Below are 17,965 nucleotides of genomic sequence, written 5' to 3'. Positions count from 1 at the left end.
TTTCACGCGGAGCGCAATATACCGTTTAAAATCATGGACAATTAACAGCATATTAAAACAGGCATTTCCTATTCCTATTTGATATAATAATTGCTGTTTGCTATTATTGCACGTATTCTATGAATTTTAGTGTATTTGGGTGAAAATCAGCACTGTACGGTTTTACGTTAAAGAGCATGGTTTATTTAAAATTTATGTACAGTTTTTTTTTTAAATTTCTGCAGCCCAGCAGCCACGGGCTCGAAAGGAACCCCTAACAAGACAAGTGTGTTGTTAGACAAATAATCACATAAGGAGAACGCATCACAGGACGCAGCCAGCCCCCAAGGGAGGGGAATAACCAATAGGGAAACAGAAATATGTCAGAAGAGATAATAATACAACATAGTTTCTCGAAGCATCACGCAGTCGAACTTCAAGTGACTGTAGTGTGCCTTCGAGATACCGATAATATTTCGAATGCTAACTGTGCCTTTCTATGCGATGTTTCGAGATTATTACCTTCATAGAAAATACATCTGTGACAGTATTTTTAGTACTATAGTGGTATAGTTTCAGTTGCTTGTTTTTAACAAAGCAAGAATTGCTAGCTTATGTGAACCCACCGTACTTTCATGACTTGTCTAACAGGCTTTAACAGTTTTTAATGATGTGTTAGTATAGTGTAGGATTCTCCTTATAATATAGGGTACATATGTAGTGGTTTTACGCCCAATTACAGTTCAATTAAGGAGGGGCCCTTTCAACATTGGTGTTTCATGTGATAAAGATAGATAAATGGATTCGTGCTAACACCGAGCTGATTTTTTGCCCGGCAAATCTGCTTGTGTCTGTATTAGACATTCTTCTAAAAAATCGCGTTAGACAATGTAAAAAGACCAGCCACTTCTGTTTTAAATGTGCCAAGTGGAAATCCAAAATTAACTTATGGTGCCCTCCCAATAATATTTCCTCAACATCTCTCATAAGCCGGAATTGAATATCGCCAAGCGAAAGGAAAGACGATACGTTTTTACTTTACAAGGGGAAAAATTAAATGTATCCCCCTAACTCCTTTGTAAAGTGAAAACCATCAGTACGGAATGATTCTAATATCTTGTAATAAATTCAGAAGGGCGAATTATTTAACTTCAAGTCATACTGTAAAAAATATATATTTTGGTTAAATTAAGAGATTTATTTATATTTATTTATTTATTTGGTTCACCTCTGTGGTGTAGTAGTTGCTGCTTGTTGTTTTAAGGGGCCTAACATCGAAGGTCATCGGCCCGGTGTAGTAGTTAGTGTGATTAGCTGCCACCCTCGGAGGCCCGGTTTCGTTTTCAGGCTCTGCCACGAAATTTGAAAAGTGGTACGAGGACTGGAACGGGGTCCACTCAGCCTCGGGAGGTCAACTGAGTAGAGGGGGGTTCGATTCCCACCTCAGCCATCCTGGAAGTGGTTTTCGTAGTTTCCTACTTCTCCTCCAGGCAAATGCCGGGATGGTACCTAACTTAAGGCCACGGCCGTTTCCTTCCCTCTTCCTAGTCTATCCCTTCCAAACTTCCCATCCCCCATAAGTCCCTTTTCAGCACAGCAGGTGACGCCTCCTGGGCGAGCTACTGGTCATCCTCCCCAGTTGTATCCCCCGACCCAGAGTCTGAAGCTCCAGGACACTGTCCTTGAGGTGGAAGAGGTAGGACCCCTCGTTGAGTTCGAGGGGAAAAACCGACCCTGGAGGGTAAACCGATAAAGAAGAAGAAGAAGATTTATTTATTTTATTATTTATTTTTATTATTTATTTATTTATTTATTTATTTATTTATTTATTCTTGACTTACATTTGTGGCGAGGTTAAGACTCATGGTGCTCTCTTACACTTAACCAATTTAAATTATAATAATTAAAAATGTAAACATAAAAATACATAGTAATTCTGCAAAAAAATAATCTAAATACTAGGAACAGGTATGTAACACTCTTGATACAACATAAATACCATTAAAATTACATGCTTAATACTGAATATATATAGTTATTTAAATACCTGTAGCAAACGATAAAGTGAAATGGATTTATAATAGATAGCAGAAAATATAAATGTAATTCTGATATATCAGATATAAACTTAACTAGAATTTTCGCGAACATTGGCGTTTTTATATATTTCGTTTTAAAACCAAAGAATTTTCTATTGCCAACGAGTCTGTGACAATTTTTAAATATACAAATATCCCTAAATGGTTCCAAGATAAGTTCCGAAAACTTACCTGGTTTTTAGAAGATAGTTTTATACGTACGCCATGCTCAGCATTTTTATTCTTTACTAAGCCAATGGGATTCTTTCCAGACTCTTCTACGCCATCAGATACAGTGAGTAAGTTCATAGTAATGTTACTGTTTTATGTCTCACTACCTACTTTTTGGCGGTTTACGGAGATGCCGAGGTGCTGAAATTTTGTCGCGAAGGAGTTCTTTTATGTGCCTGTAAATCTACCGTCACGAGGCTGACGTATTTGAGCTCCTTCAAATACCATCGGACTGAGCCAGGATCGAACCTGTCAAGTTGGGGTCAGAAGTTCACCGTCTCAACCATTTGAACCACTCAGCCCGGCAGTAAGCAAGTTAGATGATTATATTAGTGATGTGGTCCCGTACTGCCACTCATTTTTAAGCTGAGGTTCTTAAAAGAACAGCTTGAAGTCAGTACGCGTTCAGAAGCAAAATACCATCAGTTTATTCCTATTAAGGATAGCCCGACCAAGATAACAACAATGCAGGGTGATATCGAAAGGGTTGAAATGTTTAAATACCTAGGAGAATACCTGGACGTGTCCGACTCGTTGGCTGAATGGTCAGCGTACTGGCTTTTGGTTCAGAGGGCCCCGGTTTCTATTCCCGGCCAGGTCGTGGATTTTATTCGCTTCTGATTAATTCTTCTGGCTGTCCGGGTGTAGGGGTCAACTCGTCCGCCTGTCACCCAGCAGCCTCGGGTTCGATTCCCGGCCGGGTCAGGGTTTTTTAATTGTAAATGATTAATACCCCTGGCCTGGGGTTTGGGTGTTTGTGTCGTCCTTAACATTCCTTTCCTCACATCAACACTCTACACTTCCGCAATTGCAATTAAACGTGGTGCAAGTAGGGGAAAAAGATATCTATAGCTCAACGCCCCGAACAAATAGCATTAAAAAATTCTTCTGGCTCGGGGACTGGGTGTATGTGTCTGTCCCAACACTCTCCTCATCATATTCAGACAACATATCACACTACCAACCACCACAAACACACGCAATAGTAATTACATCCCTCCATATAGGTTTGGCGTCAGGAAGGATATCCGGCCGTAAAACAGGCCCAACTCCACATGTGCGACACAGTTCGCACCCGCGACCCGACAGGTGTGAGAAAAACCTGTAGCAAAAGGAGGAGGAGGAGAACAATATGTGGACGTATCACCGAGAAACAAGGCGTGGCTGAGAGACCGACTAAAATGAAGTCAACTAACATGTAGACAGTCCGTCACCGACCTACAACAAGAAATCACTATCACGGGGAGCCAAGATACGGCACTCGGGAAGCTACTGTAGAACGATGGATATGGAAAAAGATCTTAGGACCCGTAAAAATTAAGGGAACATGGAAACTCAGGGAGAATGATGACATGCATAACAAGGTGAGAAAGATAACGGATAGCATCAGAAACGTACGTGCTGTATTGTATTAATGCGCTTAAACAAACAAACAAATAACAATTGGACGAATTGAAGACAATTGAATAATAAAAATAGGGCATTGGATTATGTCACTCATGCTGGCCGAGTTGGCCGTGCGCTTAGGTCGCGCCTCTGTGAACTTGCATTCAGGAGATAGTGCGTTCGAACCCCACTGTCGACAGCCCTGAAGATGGCTTTCCATGGTTTTCCGATTTCACTAGCCCCTTTACCACCCCATCGTTGCCATAAGACGTATCTGTGTCGATGCGACGTAAAGCAAATTTGTAATAAATCGACAATCCTGAATTTTGATTAGATATGCCCGTGGAATGAATTTATTGACGGGGTAGCTACTCACCACACTGTGAGAGCTTCTGGGGTGGCGGCAGATGTACAGTATTTTATGTATGGCACAGACAAGCGTACCCAAGAGGTTAGAGTGAGTATTGTCTACCACGTGTCTTTCAGCTGGTGTAGAATTAGCCATATTCTGTTAGACTGGGTCGTGATTCCTATAAGAACAAAGCCAAGAATCGCGTGGAGATAACAAGGGGGAATCGTAAGTACAACTGCACCATAGGAGAAGGAAATCACGGGCACCTTGCCTTGGTGTTTCTCTGGGCATCGTTAAAACCTAGGAACATTTCTATTGTATTATTTTTCTTTCTTGTCAGTATTTCTATCCCCGTTCTTGGACTCTTGACAGTATGTGATAACATCATGTAGGACATTGGTCATGCCTGCGCTCCTGAACCAACTATGTCGTCTCATGGAGATACTTCCTCACTGGCGTTCTTTGTTTGCTCACCCATCTGGTTGATGCCTAGCGTTCTAAGCGGAAAATATCTGGTTGCCAGCCATTAAGGATTTACGTAGATAGTTCCCTTCCCTGTCCCTTCACTATTGTTATTTCGTCTCGGTGTTTTCCAAATTCGTACGTTCCTCATCGCCATATGTTTCATTCCGGACTTGTGTCAGTGTCATACGTTACGTACACATGTTGTGATCCCCTTAGACTGATTCTGATGGTTCCGTCAGCTTCCGCTTCGAACGCTAGCGTTGTACCGCATCCGGGGAGCCATCTGGTGATGAATGAACGTACCATTTCCACTTCTGTTACAACGTCTAAATTTCAAAGCTCATTGTTTAAGAAGCCTTTATCGCGGACGGTCGAGATTTTCTTCTGATGACGCAGAGCACAGTTCTCTGCGAAACGTAAAGAATTTCACCTTATTTTCTTGACACGGTATAAGCCCGAAAGTACGGGCCGTGAAGGCATCAATGGCAACAATTTGTTCTTCCTTCCCCAGCGTTCAGAATTTTAATTAATATTTTTAAAATGATTCGCCATTTCTTAGGTCTAATACGTCCAACAAGAACATCTTCCAAAATGATACCTTTCCGTCCACCAAAATTGCACCGTTGCCGGTTACGGTGTTGGTATTTTGTCGACGCTGAATTGCTTACGCTCAGTGGCGGCCGGTCAGTACGTGCTACCGGGCTCCAGCACGTAGCTTGGAACTGTAAGGAATATTATTTATGTACAGTACAATTATCCTGGTGCCTTTTCTTTGTTTTGAGTACGATATGAATTTGTGTTTTGTGAAAATCAGGACGAGATCTGTCGAACACCTAGCGCCGTTCTCCCGGGGAACAAGGCTCGTGCTCATGTGAAGTGAGCCCTTGCCTGTAGCCTGAAGGAAGCAATACGCAGGCGCAGCCAAGCTTGCAACACTCCCCCTAGCCGGCGGAGTATACCGTAAACCGGGATCAACTTTCACTGATCCCGTTTATAGTTACTTCCTTTCCCGCAAGGGGGTAGAATTACTCGATGTCTCCTGCTACCCGGAGCGCAGTGAGGGATCCAGTCGGCCGTGCTTATGTTGAACGTGGTAAGCGAATCTGCCACTAGAGAGTAGCATCGTCTGGGTTCGAAAGTAAAGCGTAAGTGGAGGCAATCTATCTCACACATGCTTATTAAAATATCCATCTTCCTTTTGTGTCAAAAATAAGGAATTCGTAGGAGAGTCAAAGAATCTTTGACTGACCCTAAATGTTATCCCGCATTACAATGTAATTTACTCTGGTGAAATGAAATAGCGTATGGCTTTTACTGCCGGAAGTATCCGAGGACATGTTCGACTCGCCAGATGCAGATCTTTTGATTTGACACCCGTAGGCGACCTGCGAGTCGTGATGAGGATGAAATGATGATGACGACAACACGTACACCCAATGATGGTTAAAATTCCAGACCCTGCCGGGAATCGAACCCGGGATCCCTGTGACCAAAAAGGCCAGCGCGCTAACCATTTAGCCATGGAGCCGGACATTTACTCTGGTAACCTAATAGGGGAGGTCTCAATGAATCAGTTGGCAGCTCTTTCAGTTGCTTTGTGCAGTTTTTAATCTCGCGGTTATATTACTGGTGCGTGTTTTTCCTGTCACTGTGTTAGTGCTAAAGTTTATACGAAGATTTATCAAATTATTTATCCACTGCAGTGTATATAAAGTGAAATTAAATTAGTGTTCTTAGTGGGGATCTATATTCCCACGATTCTATTTGCACTGATGTAAGTTGCGCCATTAGGTTAGTAAAAACAATATTTCTTCAATGAATTATTTATCTCGTAGACAGTTGTCGAAGAATTCATCTGCTTCCAAATTAATGTTGTTTTTGTTTGTTCTGAGTAATAAATTGCGAGAAAAGTTGTATTATTATTATTATTATTATTATTATTATTATTATTATTATTATTATTATTATTATTATTATTATTATTATTTCTATTATGATTATTAGTAGTAGTATTATTACCAAGTTTGAAGTATGCGTTGTTCATCATGGCAATATGCAGATTTAAAACAGCGTATTTAGCTTGTTTTTTGTAGCACGTAGGACGATTTTTTCACGAGCCGCCACTGCTTACGCTAATTCTAGATGGACCCGCAACCCAAAAACAAATCCATGTTAAAATCTGGTATTACAGCTCTGACGGGTGTCGACCTACCAAGGGGTGGTGGTTATTGTTTTAAGAGGAAAGAGACCGTTGCTCAGCCCGAAGATGCTGGTGATTATTGTTTTAAAAATAAATACAACTGGGTAACCACCTCCTTTTAACATTAATCGGAAGGAAAATGGAAAAGATCTGACGCCCATGGGGTGTAGGGGTATAGTGCCTGCCTCTTACCAGGAGGCCCCGGGTTCGATTCCCGGCCAGATCAAGGATATTTACCTGGATCTGAGGGCTGGTTCGAAGTTCACTCAACCTACGTGATTACAGTTGAGAAGCCATATGATGTTGAAGTGGCGTTCCCGAACTAGAAAGCCAAGAATAACGGTCAAGAGGATAAGACCTTCGGCAATCGCTTTGTAGGCCATGGCTCTTGGAGGTGTAACGCCATGACACTTCGAAAAATGAAGGTATCGGCAAAAGAAAAGAACGGTCACGAAGGGCGTAAAAATGATGGAATCCCTAGGTCTCGCAAACCTAATACCATCGGGGTCGGAAGAGAACAAGAGTATACCAAGGAAGGTCGAATAGAAAAGATGAAATTGAGGAGCTTGGTAGAAGTGTACGCAGACTCATCTGAGGGAACCATAGTCGACAGCCCTCGCTCCCAGGCTGAGAGCCTCTGGTCCCCTTTTAGTAGCCTCTTACAACAGGCAGGGATACAACTGCCAACCACTGGAGAACTCAGGGTAAGCTCGATGAATCCTCTCGGTCGTTTTCTAGACCAGAGCCGCTATCTTAGTCATCCCCTATGGGTGGGGGCGGTAGAATAACACCCACGGTATCCCCTGCCTGTCGTAAAAGGTGACTAAAAGCGGCCCAAGGGGCTCTCAACTTTGGAGCGTGGGTTGACGACCACGGAGTCCATAGCAGAGTCCTGGTATTGATTCCGCGTACTTGTGCCAGGCTCCTCGCTTTTGTCTATCCTATCCGACCTCCCTTGGTCAACTCTTGTTCTTTTCCGACCCCGACAGTATTAGAGCATTCGAGGCCTAGGGAGTCTTTCATTTTCGCACCCTTCGTGGCCCTTGTCTTTCTTTGGTCGATACCTTCATTTTTTGAAGTGTCGGATCCCTTCCATGTTTTCTCTCCGATTAGTGTTGCTTAGAAGATGGTTGCGTAATTGTATTTCCTCTTAAAACGATAATCACCGGGCGAATTGGCCGTGCGGTTAGGGGCATGGAGCTGTGAGCTTGCATCCGGGAGATAGTGTGTTCGTACCCCACTGTCGGCAGGCCTGAAAATGGTTTTCCGTGGTTCTCATTTCCACACCAGCAAATGCTGGGGCTGTACCTTAATTAAAGCCACGGCCGCTTCCTTCCCACTCCTGGCCTTCCCTGTCCCATCGTTGCCATAACACCTATCTGTGTCGGTGCGACTTAAAATAGAAGTGTGAGCAGGGCCAGCTAGGGGAACCACGGCCGCCAAACCACGCTCTCCCCTTTTAGTAGCCTCTTACGACAGGTAGGGTTACCGTGGATGTACTCTACTACTCCCGAAAACATGGGGACTCAACCCAAAACCCTGCAACATACGAGATGATGTGTGATCAGAGCGATGAATCCTCTCGTCCCTCATTCTTTCTTTTCTAGACCAGGGCCACTATCTCTCCGTCAGATAGCTTCTCAATAGTTCTCACTTGGGCTAAACAGACCTTGAATCCACTTTTAGACTTTTAGTAACTAATACCAGTGGTCCCGACGTGGGGGGGAGGGAGATACAAGGTGTTTTCTGCCCCCCTCCAAAAATGATCTTAGAGGTGTAGAATGCCATTTTGCCCCCCCCCCCCCCTCAAAATTTCTCCTCCTGGATGTTAAGTCCCCTTAAAACGTTTGGTAGTCTGCGGTGGTTGTTAAGGCGTTAAATCTGGAGAAGGTGGTAGATGGTTTTATATCAAGAAATGAGATTATAAAGCGGGCATTCCTTCAGAGAACTACATTTCCCAGTGGAGACTGTTCAGGCGGTACATCTGGTTGTAGAGCTTTTCACATTTCATACCATGAAATGCATAATAATACAGTATGGTAATAGGATATTTATTAAGAAAATGTATTTATGAAGCTACTTCTAATTTGTTTACTTGTAATTATTTTGATGGCTTCGTACATAAAACATTCCTTCAAAATATTTACTGTAATTATGAATTTAGTTCCATTTTTTTCTGTTTACTTGTGAATATTATTGAAAACTCCGTACATACGACTCGCTGAAAAATTTATTTTAGAAACAAGCTCTATTATTGTTCTGTTTTTTCTGTGATTGTAAATATTATATAGGAATGTCTGTATTAATGATTGTTCCTAATTTCATCTACCTGGGTTCATGTTAATCATGCCCCCTCCCTCCGCAATAAAGTAAACTCGTGTCCTCATACCGAGGTGGTGCAGCTCTTTTCAGGCACAACCCCAATGGAGGTGAGCTGCATGAACCATTTCAACCACATACCAGTCCTCCTGCCATTCTCAAATTTCTGGCAGTACCGGGAATCGAACCCGGGCCCCCGAGGACGGCAGCTAACAACACTAACCGTTACGCTACGGAGGCGGACCCCTCCGCAATAATTACCCCAAATCGGCGCGACTGACATGCCTTCTTTGTCCCTTGCTTTGTGCAAGATATTTATAGATGTCTTACATGCAAAAAGAAGAAACAATGTTTCTACTTTTAAAAGGTCCTGTGGTAAGTCTGTCATTATATAATAAAAGGAAAGCCTGCTTGTCACCTGACTTCTAACCCTGGTCCGGACGACGACCTGCTAAACGCTGCCAGTAGTTCCATGACGTCAATTGGTACCGAGAACTGTAGCGGCCATAACTTCTCATTAAAGTCTACTATCGCGGGATGGAACCGATCCATTCTTCCTAACCTGCTACTTTCTCCTACGCCACGGCTTATATCGGAGCAGTTAAACTTTATAGTGTCTTACGAGTGGAAAATATTTGGATCTAGACGCCTTCCGTGCCTTACTCTGAATATCTTTGTAGGACGCACAGTAACTGTGCATAAAAGCAAATTATGGCTGCTGTTATTAGTATTCGGTCGCAGTTATCCTCCGGGGTCATTATCTGTGCGGCCTCGATACTGTAGACTCAAGTTAGCTTGGCAAGATACCTCGCTAAGTTCTCCCTCTAACACCAAGTTATGAAGAAGATGAAGATAATTAGAAAAGGGGTGTGGTAGATACGAAACATTGTCACACTGGCTTTACACCGAGGAGGCCCCAGTTTGAATCTCGCCCGATGCATGTACAGTCAACTATATGCTAGTTTATGCAAGATTAAATCATTGTACATATATCTATATAAATAAAATCGTAACGACCGTGTGTCTGTACTTTTGACTACTTTGGCGAAATTTCTGTACAGTTATCCGTTTTAGATGTAATAATGACCATCTGCATATTTCTTAGCTTCGATGTCTGTTTGTTAGTTTGTCTATCTGTGTTCTTATAACATGAAAACTACTGGATATATTTTTACCAAACTTGAGATTTAGAATCCATCTGTCCTTGGGTAGGTTTTAGGGTCAATATTATTTCTGAATCCCTGAATTTACTGGGGGTTTATATGAAACCGAAACCGTGATTTTGCACTCCCACAAAATATGCACAACCAAACTTATTGGGAATCAATTTCTAAAGTATTTTTCCTGTGCATCATTTGGATAAGACGATTAATAAGGGAGATATCACTGACGGACGGATTTCCAGTACAGTTTCCAGCTGACTTGGCCCAAAAGCGGTTGCAGTACTCATACTCATTCAGGACTGTGTTATCAGGTGCATATGACGTCAAGTTATCACTTGGATTTAGCTTTTATAAAAAAAAAAAAAAAAAAGGGTTATCCCCGATATAGTATATCCTTTTAATTGCATTATTTGTATACAACGAACGTTTAAGTATGTGCTACTTCCGTTATTTTATGTCTTATACGCATTTATTGTACGAGCGTAATTAACGAAGATGCTTACGAATATTTGGATTTTTAATCCAAGTCCCATGAAACTCCTGGTGCATTTCATCTCAAGATGGGTTGAGGGGATGAACTACAGAGCCATTTTACTTTTTTCGATAGAGCAGATAATGAGGGTGTTATCATCAAGGACGTGTTTCTTGAGCCTTCAGCCACAGTGCTTCTCCAGTGGTCAGAGAAACAAATAGGCCTATATGAAACCGAGAAGCGGGGAGAATTTTGGAAATGTACCGTACAAATAACTTCTCGAATCGTCCTTTGTTGATCTTTATCGTACTTCACGTTATTTCCACGTACATTCGTAGAAAAATATGAGTTAACATGCCGTATTAAACGTTTGAAAACATGCATGGAAACGTGTAATCCATTGCAAATTCCCGCGCGAAGAACGGGTACAAATGCTAGTAATAAATAATGTTGTTGGTTTTTACGTTCCACAAACGATTTGTACGTTTTTTTTTTTTTTTTTTTTGAGACGGCGAGGTGTGCCGCACTTTAGTCCTGCGGGAGATCTTCTACTTGCCAATAAATCCACCGACACGAGGCTGACACATTCGATCACCTTCAAATCGAATCGAACCTACCAAGTTGGAGTCAGAAGGGCAGCCGGGTCGGGGATTTTAACCTTCATTGGTTAATTCCGATGTCTCGCGAGCTGAGTGTGTGTGGCGTCTTCAGCATTAGAATTCGTCCCCCGCCAGTGAATGTGACGGAGATTTTCCTACTCATCGGCATTTCGCGCAAACAGACGAGTAGAAGGGTATAGTTTTCGCCCTGGGACTCTCATGTTCTTGCTCACAAAAAATAAAAATAAAAAGAAGGCGTCAACTCGAAAAACCTGCCACACGTCATGTCATGCATTCTTCTTCTTCTCCTTCTTCCTTCATTATACCTATTCAAAGAGCGTGTTTGAACTTGCTGGTTGGCCTGATGGTTTTCGCCTTCTTATCCTCCTAAAATCTCTCCATGAATGCACTATGTTGCATCTTGCGTTCTGTGGACCACTTCCTACCAATTTTCTTTTTAGGTTTCTCCACAAATTTGCACCTGGCTACTATTGTACTAAAGGCTCCATGGTCTTCTACCATCTCCGTGATATTCATTTCTTGGAGGTCCGTCTTAATTTCTTCTAGCCAGTTTATTTAGACATTCTTTGAGTTGATTACTTTAAATAATCTTCTGGTGAGTCTGTCACTGTCCATTCTATAGATATGGGCATAGAATTTCAGGACTCTCTTGCGTACGGCATCAGTGAAGCTGTCAGTTAATGAGTAGAGGTCCGCTGTTCTGTATTATTATTATTATTATTATTATTATTATTATTATTATTATTATTATTATTATTATTATTATTATTATTATTACGGAAGGTAATCCTGGCTACGATTGCTTGAGGGACCAGTTACTATCCATTCTATTTCTGCCATCACGTCCACCACTTTCCTACTGAAGTCATGCAACTAGAAAAAAACCGCATTAGACCATCCCGAGAAATCTTTGAGAGGCGGGAAACGAACTATGCGCCGTCCGACCAGTTATCTCTTTTAGAAGTAATAGCCCAGGGAGATGGTGCCTATGGCTGAACCGCTACTGAGCGTCCACGAGGTGTTACTGGACTCGCAGAGATCTGTCACCCTAGCACTAGGCATTCATTTAACAAGCTCGCAATTGAAACTTTACGACCTGGGTAGAGTTTTATCGTGGGTGTGGCCGGAAGGGGCGCTAAATAGCAGGCAAGCACGGTTCAGGGACTCTATTTTTGGGAATGCTACTTCAACCGTATCGTCATCTATAAACTCAGGTAGGGCAATGCCAATGAAATAGAGCAAAGCAACTTTTGGAAGGGAGCCACGCGGTAATATATGAAGGTACTCTTCTCCCGTGTAGCGAATCAGATTTAAGTGATGAGAAGACATATTTAAAGACAAGTCAACTAATTTAAGCAAGTAATGTATAATTTCAAGCCTGATTTTTTCTCATTTTGGTTTCTTGAAGGAGGAAATAAACACTTGCAGGCGATTCTTAGTGGCTGTAGATAGTCGTAGCGTTGTATCCATCATCAGAATGAGAACTCTTTGGTGTTTGACAAAGATTTAGTAACACAATTAGTTCACGTGCGCACGCTTGAAGTAGACTCCGCTGCGAAATCTATTTTCTCCCCATGTCGGGGACAGAGAGTGATGACATACATTTGGAAACTTAGCCGACACCAAACTTATATATGCTTAATAGACGCTGTAAATGAACCTACAGATTACAGACTTCGTATTGTTGGTGTGGACTTCTTTTAAACACCAAACACCCGATAGTTTTACAAGCGAATTACAAGAGCTTTAGTGCGGGGTGATTATTAAATAAAGGGGAAATACCCCGTGATCATTACCAAATTTATTGTATTTATCCCAGCATTCCATTTGATGTCCGCCTCTGTGGTGTAGTGGTTAGTGTGATTCGATTCCTGGATCTGCCACGAAATTTGACAAGTGGTACGAGGGCTGGAACGGGGTCCACTCAGCCTCGGGAGGTCAACTGAGAAGGGGCGGGTTCGATTCCCTTCTCAGCCATCCTGGAAGAGGTTTTCCGTGGTTTTCCGCTTCTCCTCCAGGAAAATGCCGAAATGGTATCTAACTTAAGGCCACGGCCGCTTCCTTCCCTCTTCCTTCTCTATCCCTTCCAATCTTCCCATCCCCCCCACAAGGTCCCTGTTCAGCATAGCAGGTGAGGCCACCTGGGCGAGGTACTGGCCCATCTCGCCAGTTGTATTCCCCGACCCAATGTCTAACGCTCCAGAACGCTGCCTTTGAGGTGGTAGAGGTGCTGAGTCCGAGGGAAAAACCAACCCTGGAGGGTAAACGGATTAAGAAAGAAAGATTCCATTTGATATATCGTTAAATTACAAATACCGAGCTCGATAGCTGCAGTCGCTTAAGTGCGGCCAGTGTCCAGTATTCGGGAGATAGTAGATTCGAAACCCACTGTCGGCAGCCCTGAAAATGGTTTTCCGTGGTTTCCCATTTTCACACCAGGCAAATGCTGGGGCTGTACCTTAATCAAGGCCACGGCCGCTTCCTTCCCACTCCTAGCCCCTTCCTGTCCCATCGTCTCCATAAGACCTATCTGTGTCGGTGCGACGTAAAGCAACTAGCAAAAAAAAAAATTACAAATAATCGAAACTGATTTTATTTAACCTAATGTAAATAAATCTAATCTAAACTCTGTTAATTCAACTTGATCTAATATACATTGGTTTTATGGGCTTGGAAGCCCCGTGGCTCAGGCGGCTGCGAGCTTGCCTCTCACCGCTGGTTTCCATGGTTCAAATCCCGGTAATTCCATGTGAGATTTGTGCTGGACAAAGCGGAGGTGGGGCAAGTTTTTCACTGAGTAGTTCGGTTTTCCCTGTTATGTTTCATTCCACCAATACTCTCCAATATAATTTCATTTCATTTGTCAGTCATTAATCATTGCCCCAGAAGAGTGCGACAGGCTTCGGCAGCGGACACAATTCCTATCCTGGCTGCTGGATGAGGACTCCATTCATTCCATTCCTGAACCGGCTGAAACTGAAAACAGACTGTGTATTTTCATTATGGGCTTTGAATTTTGAATAAATGGTTCCAAAAATGTGTGTAATATATATTTAAGCGTTGATATGTCCTAATACTCTTTCTGTCCACTGTAGCCTTGAATTCCTTAAAAAAATATCAACAAGTTTGTGCTAAAAACATTTTTTTTTTTCGAGATGCACTGTACAGTTGCTCCATAGTTTGTGAAATGGTGAATTTTGATGGCAGATATTCTCGGCTTGAAATTGGGCGTGTTTCATGGAACATCGCAAATGAAAGCGTTCTGGATTGTTAATCTGGGATTTTATTATTCATTCATTCATTCATTCATTCATTCATTCATTCATTCATTCATTCATTCTCCAAGAGAGAATCCTGTAAAATACAGATGGTGATCGAGATTTGTTATGGAATCCTTAATAATGTTTAATGCGATGTCATTTTGACAAGTTAAAGACAATCCGAGGCTTTTCATATGTTTCCAGGTCAAACGTGGCACAGCACCCATACTTCCAAACACACCAGTTTTTCAGTGGAACATGGTAGTGATCAAAGACGAACGGTAGATAGGGTTCGTAGATGGGCTTCTTCTTCTTATCCTCTGGTTGACTTCAAAACGAATTGTTTGATCTAATACGAGAGCTTATCCGGTGTACCGGATTACTGCGATAATATCAGCTCTTCTAAAAGATCCGCTAGAAAACTCAAAGTGTACTTCTTCTTGGGTTCATTCGGGAAACATTCGTAAATTACAAATTACAAATAATGATTTCTTAATGATATCAAATCTAATGCAATTAAATCAAATTTAATTTGATCTAATATAACATGTTTTTAAGGGTTCCAAAATAATTTGTAATATGTTCTTAAATCTTCAATTTTTCATGTTTTTAATATGAGTACAAATGCAATGAGAGGTGGAAAGGAAAAGCAGTCTAAGGTACAAAAACATTAAAAGCTAGAAGAGAACATAACTGTAGGAACTTAAAGCTGAAAGAGATGCATTAGGAGCTAAAATGAACACTGATCTATAGAACACATACCATACATTAAGATTTGAAAAGGATCAATACTCTACAGAAAGAAACATAGGGATAGGTATATTATGAGCTAGAGAAAACCTTACTATAGGGATTCAAGATGAACTTAAATATCATTATTCTAGAGGTTTAAGATAAAACATATATTCAGAGGTAAATTGGATCGTTGTTCTAAGAAATTAACATAATACCCCATGGCACTAGAGCCATAAGGGACTTTTCCTACCAAGTGACAAGACTAAATAAATTTATGAGCTAGGAAGGTACCTCAGTCATGCGAGTTACGGTAACAGAACAGATATAATAGACACGAGATGAAAAGCATCATCAATCTAGGGAAACAGCACAAAAATAAGTACATAACGAGCTAGAATATAATATTTGTTTAATTTATTTATTTCAAAAGAGGCACCTGAGCCAAGGCTCATAATGGTCCAGTACAATTAATTACATTTGGCAACAAAGATGAGATTTGAGAACATTAGCTTCTAGGACAAAAATATAATATACTGTACAATAAATAATAATAATATTAAGGTATCATAGTGATATAAACCAAATATGAACAGCAGTGATATAGTATACTAAATCAGTATTCTATAGGCTTGGCATTTTAGTCTAGAAAGTTAATGTCAGATATACATTAAGAGCTTAAATGGATCATTATTCGAGGAAATGAATACAACAACAGATTTACAATAGAGGAAGCTAAGACTAGGAAGTAAAAATATACATGAAGATCTGAAATGGATCAATATTATAGGGATTTAACAGAATATGAACATTACGAGCTGGGATAAAATATAAATCTAGAGAGTTAACTTAAAATATTCATGAAGAGATAAAATGTATTCCTATTCTAGGGAATATGTATATTACGAGCTAGAATATAGCATTAGTGAAAATGAAAATCCACAGCCTGTTTCCATTCATTCGACCGGGTCAGGAACGGAATGAATGAAGCCTCCATCTAGCGGCGAGGATATGAAATGTACCGGCTGCCGAAGCCTGTCGCACTCCTCTGGGGCAATGATTAATGAATGATTAATGTAATGAAACGATATTGGAGAGTGTTGCTGGAATGAGAGTTGAGAGGAAAAACCGGAGTACCCGGAGAAAACCTATCCTGTCTCCGTTTTGTCCAGCACAAATCCCACGTGTAGCGGCCGGGATTTGAACCACGGTATCCAGCGGTGAGAGGCCGGCGCGCTGCCGCCTGAGCCATGGAGGCTTCATAACATTAGTCGAGAGAGAGTTAACGTATAATATACATGATGGGCTGAAATTGATCATTGTCTAAGGAACTAAGGAACTAATATATATCTAAGTGGTGTTAGGTCATCACTTCGTGATGTCTTGCATTCACCAGAAATGGATCTTTGGAAAACGACAGCATGTTGTGCTGAATATTGCAGAGCATTGGTCCGTTCGGAGGATGAAATCCCCTTTCTATTGTTCATCTATGAATTACTTTGAGGGACATCTGAGTACAGAACGACTCCCTTGCCTCATTATGGTCAGCTTTGGAGGTTTCTCTGTCACCGCATAACAATCGATGGGACCATCGAGGATCCAACCAGTTCTCACTCTTATTATATGGATATTTCAGTCGTGGAAAATCCCATCGGCTTTGTATTGAGGATGCGTAAATATGTACATTTGTACTGTGAATTACATTGTCGAAACCGTACTAACTAAATATTCGTTTATAGGAAGGGGAGTTAAGGACTGGAATAACTTACCAAGCGAGATGTTCAATAAATTTCCAATTTCTTTGCAATCATATAAGAAAAGGCTAGGAAAACAACAGATAGGGAATCTGCCACCTGGCCGACTGCCCTAAATGCAGATCAGTAGTGATTGATTGATTGATTGATTGATTGATTGATTGATTGATTGATTGATTGATTGATTGATTGATTGATTGATTGATTGATCAATACAATCAATACTGATCTGCATTTAGGGCAGTCGCCCAGGTGGCAGATTCCCTATCTGTTGCTTTCCTAGCCTTTTCCTAAATGATTTCAAAGAAATTGGAAATTTATTGAACATCTCCCTTGGTAAGTTATTCCAGTCCCTAACTCCCCTTCCTATAAATGAATATTTGCCCCAGTTTGTCCTCTTGAATTCCAACTTTATCTTCATATTGTGATCTTTCCTACTTTTATAAACGCCATTCAAACCTATTCGTCTACTAATGTCATTCCACGCCATCTCTCCGCTGACAGCTCGGAACATACCACTGAGTCGAGCAGCTCTTCTTCTTTCTCTCAATTCTTCCCAACCCAAACATTGCAACATTTTTGTAACACTACTCTTTTGTCGGAAATCACCCAGAACAAATCGAGCTGCTTTTCTTTGGATTTTTTTCCAGTTCTTGAATCATGTAATCCTGGTGAGGGTCCCATACACTGGAACCATACTCTAGTTGGGGTCTTACCAGAGACTTATATGCCCTCTCCTTTACATCCTTACTACAACCCCTAAACACCCTCATAACCATGTGCAGAGATCTGTACCCTTTATTTACAATCCCATTTATGTGATTACCCCAATGAAGATCTTTCCTTATATTAACACCTAGATACTTACAATGATCCCCAAAAGGAACTTTCACCCCATCAACGCAGTAATTAAAACTGAGAGGACTTTTCCTATTTGTGAAACTCACAACCTGA

Source organism: Anabrus simplex, chromosome 1 (genome assembly GCF_040414725.1).
Source record: "Anabrus simplex isolate iqAnaSimp1 chromosome 1, ASM4041472v1, whole genome shotgun sequence".
Taxonomy (NCBI): domain Eukaryota; kingdom Metazoa; phylum Arthropoda; class Insecta; order Orthoptera; family Tettigoniidae; genus Anabrus; species Anabrus simplex.
Note: the sequence above shows the minus strand (reverse complement) of the source record.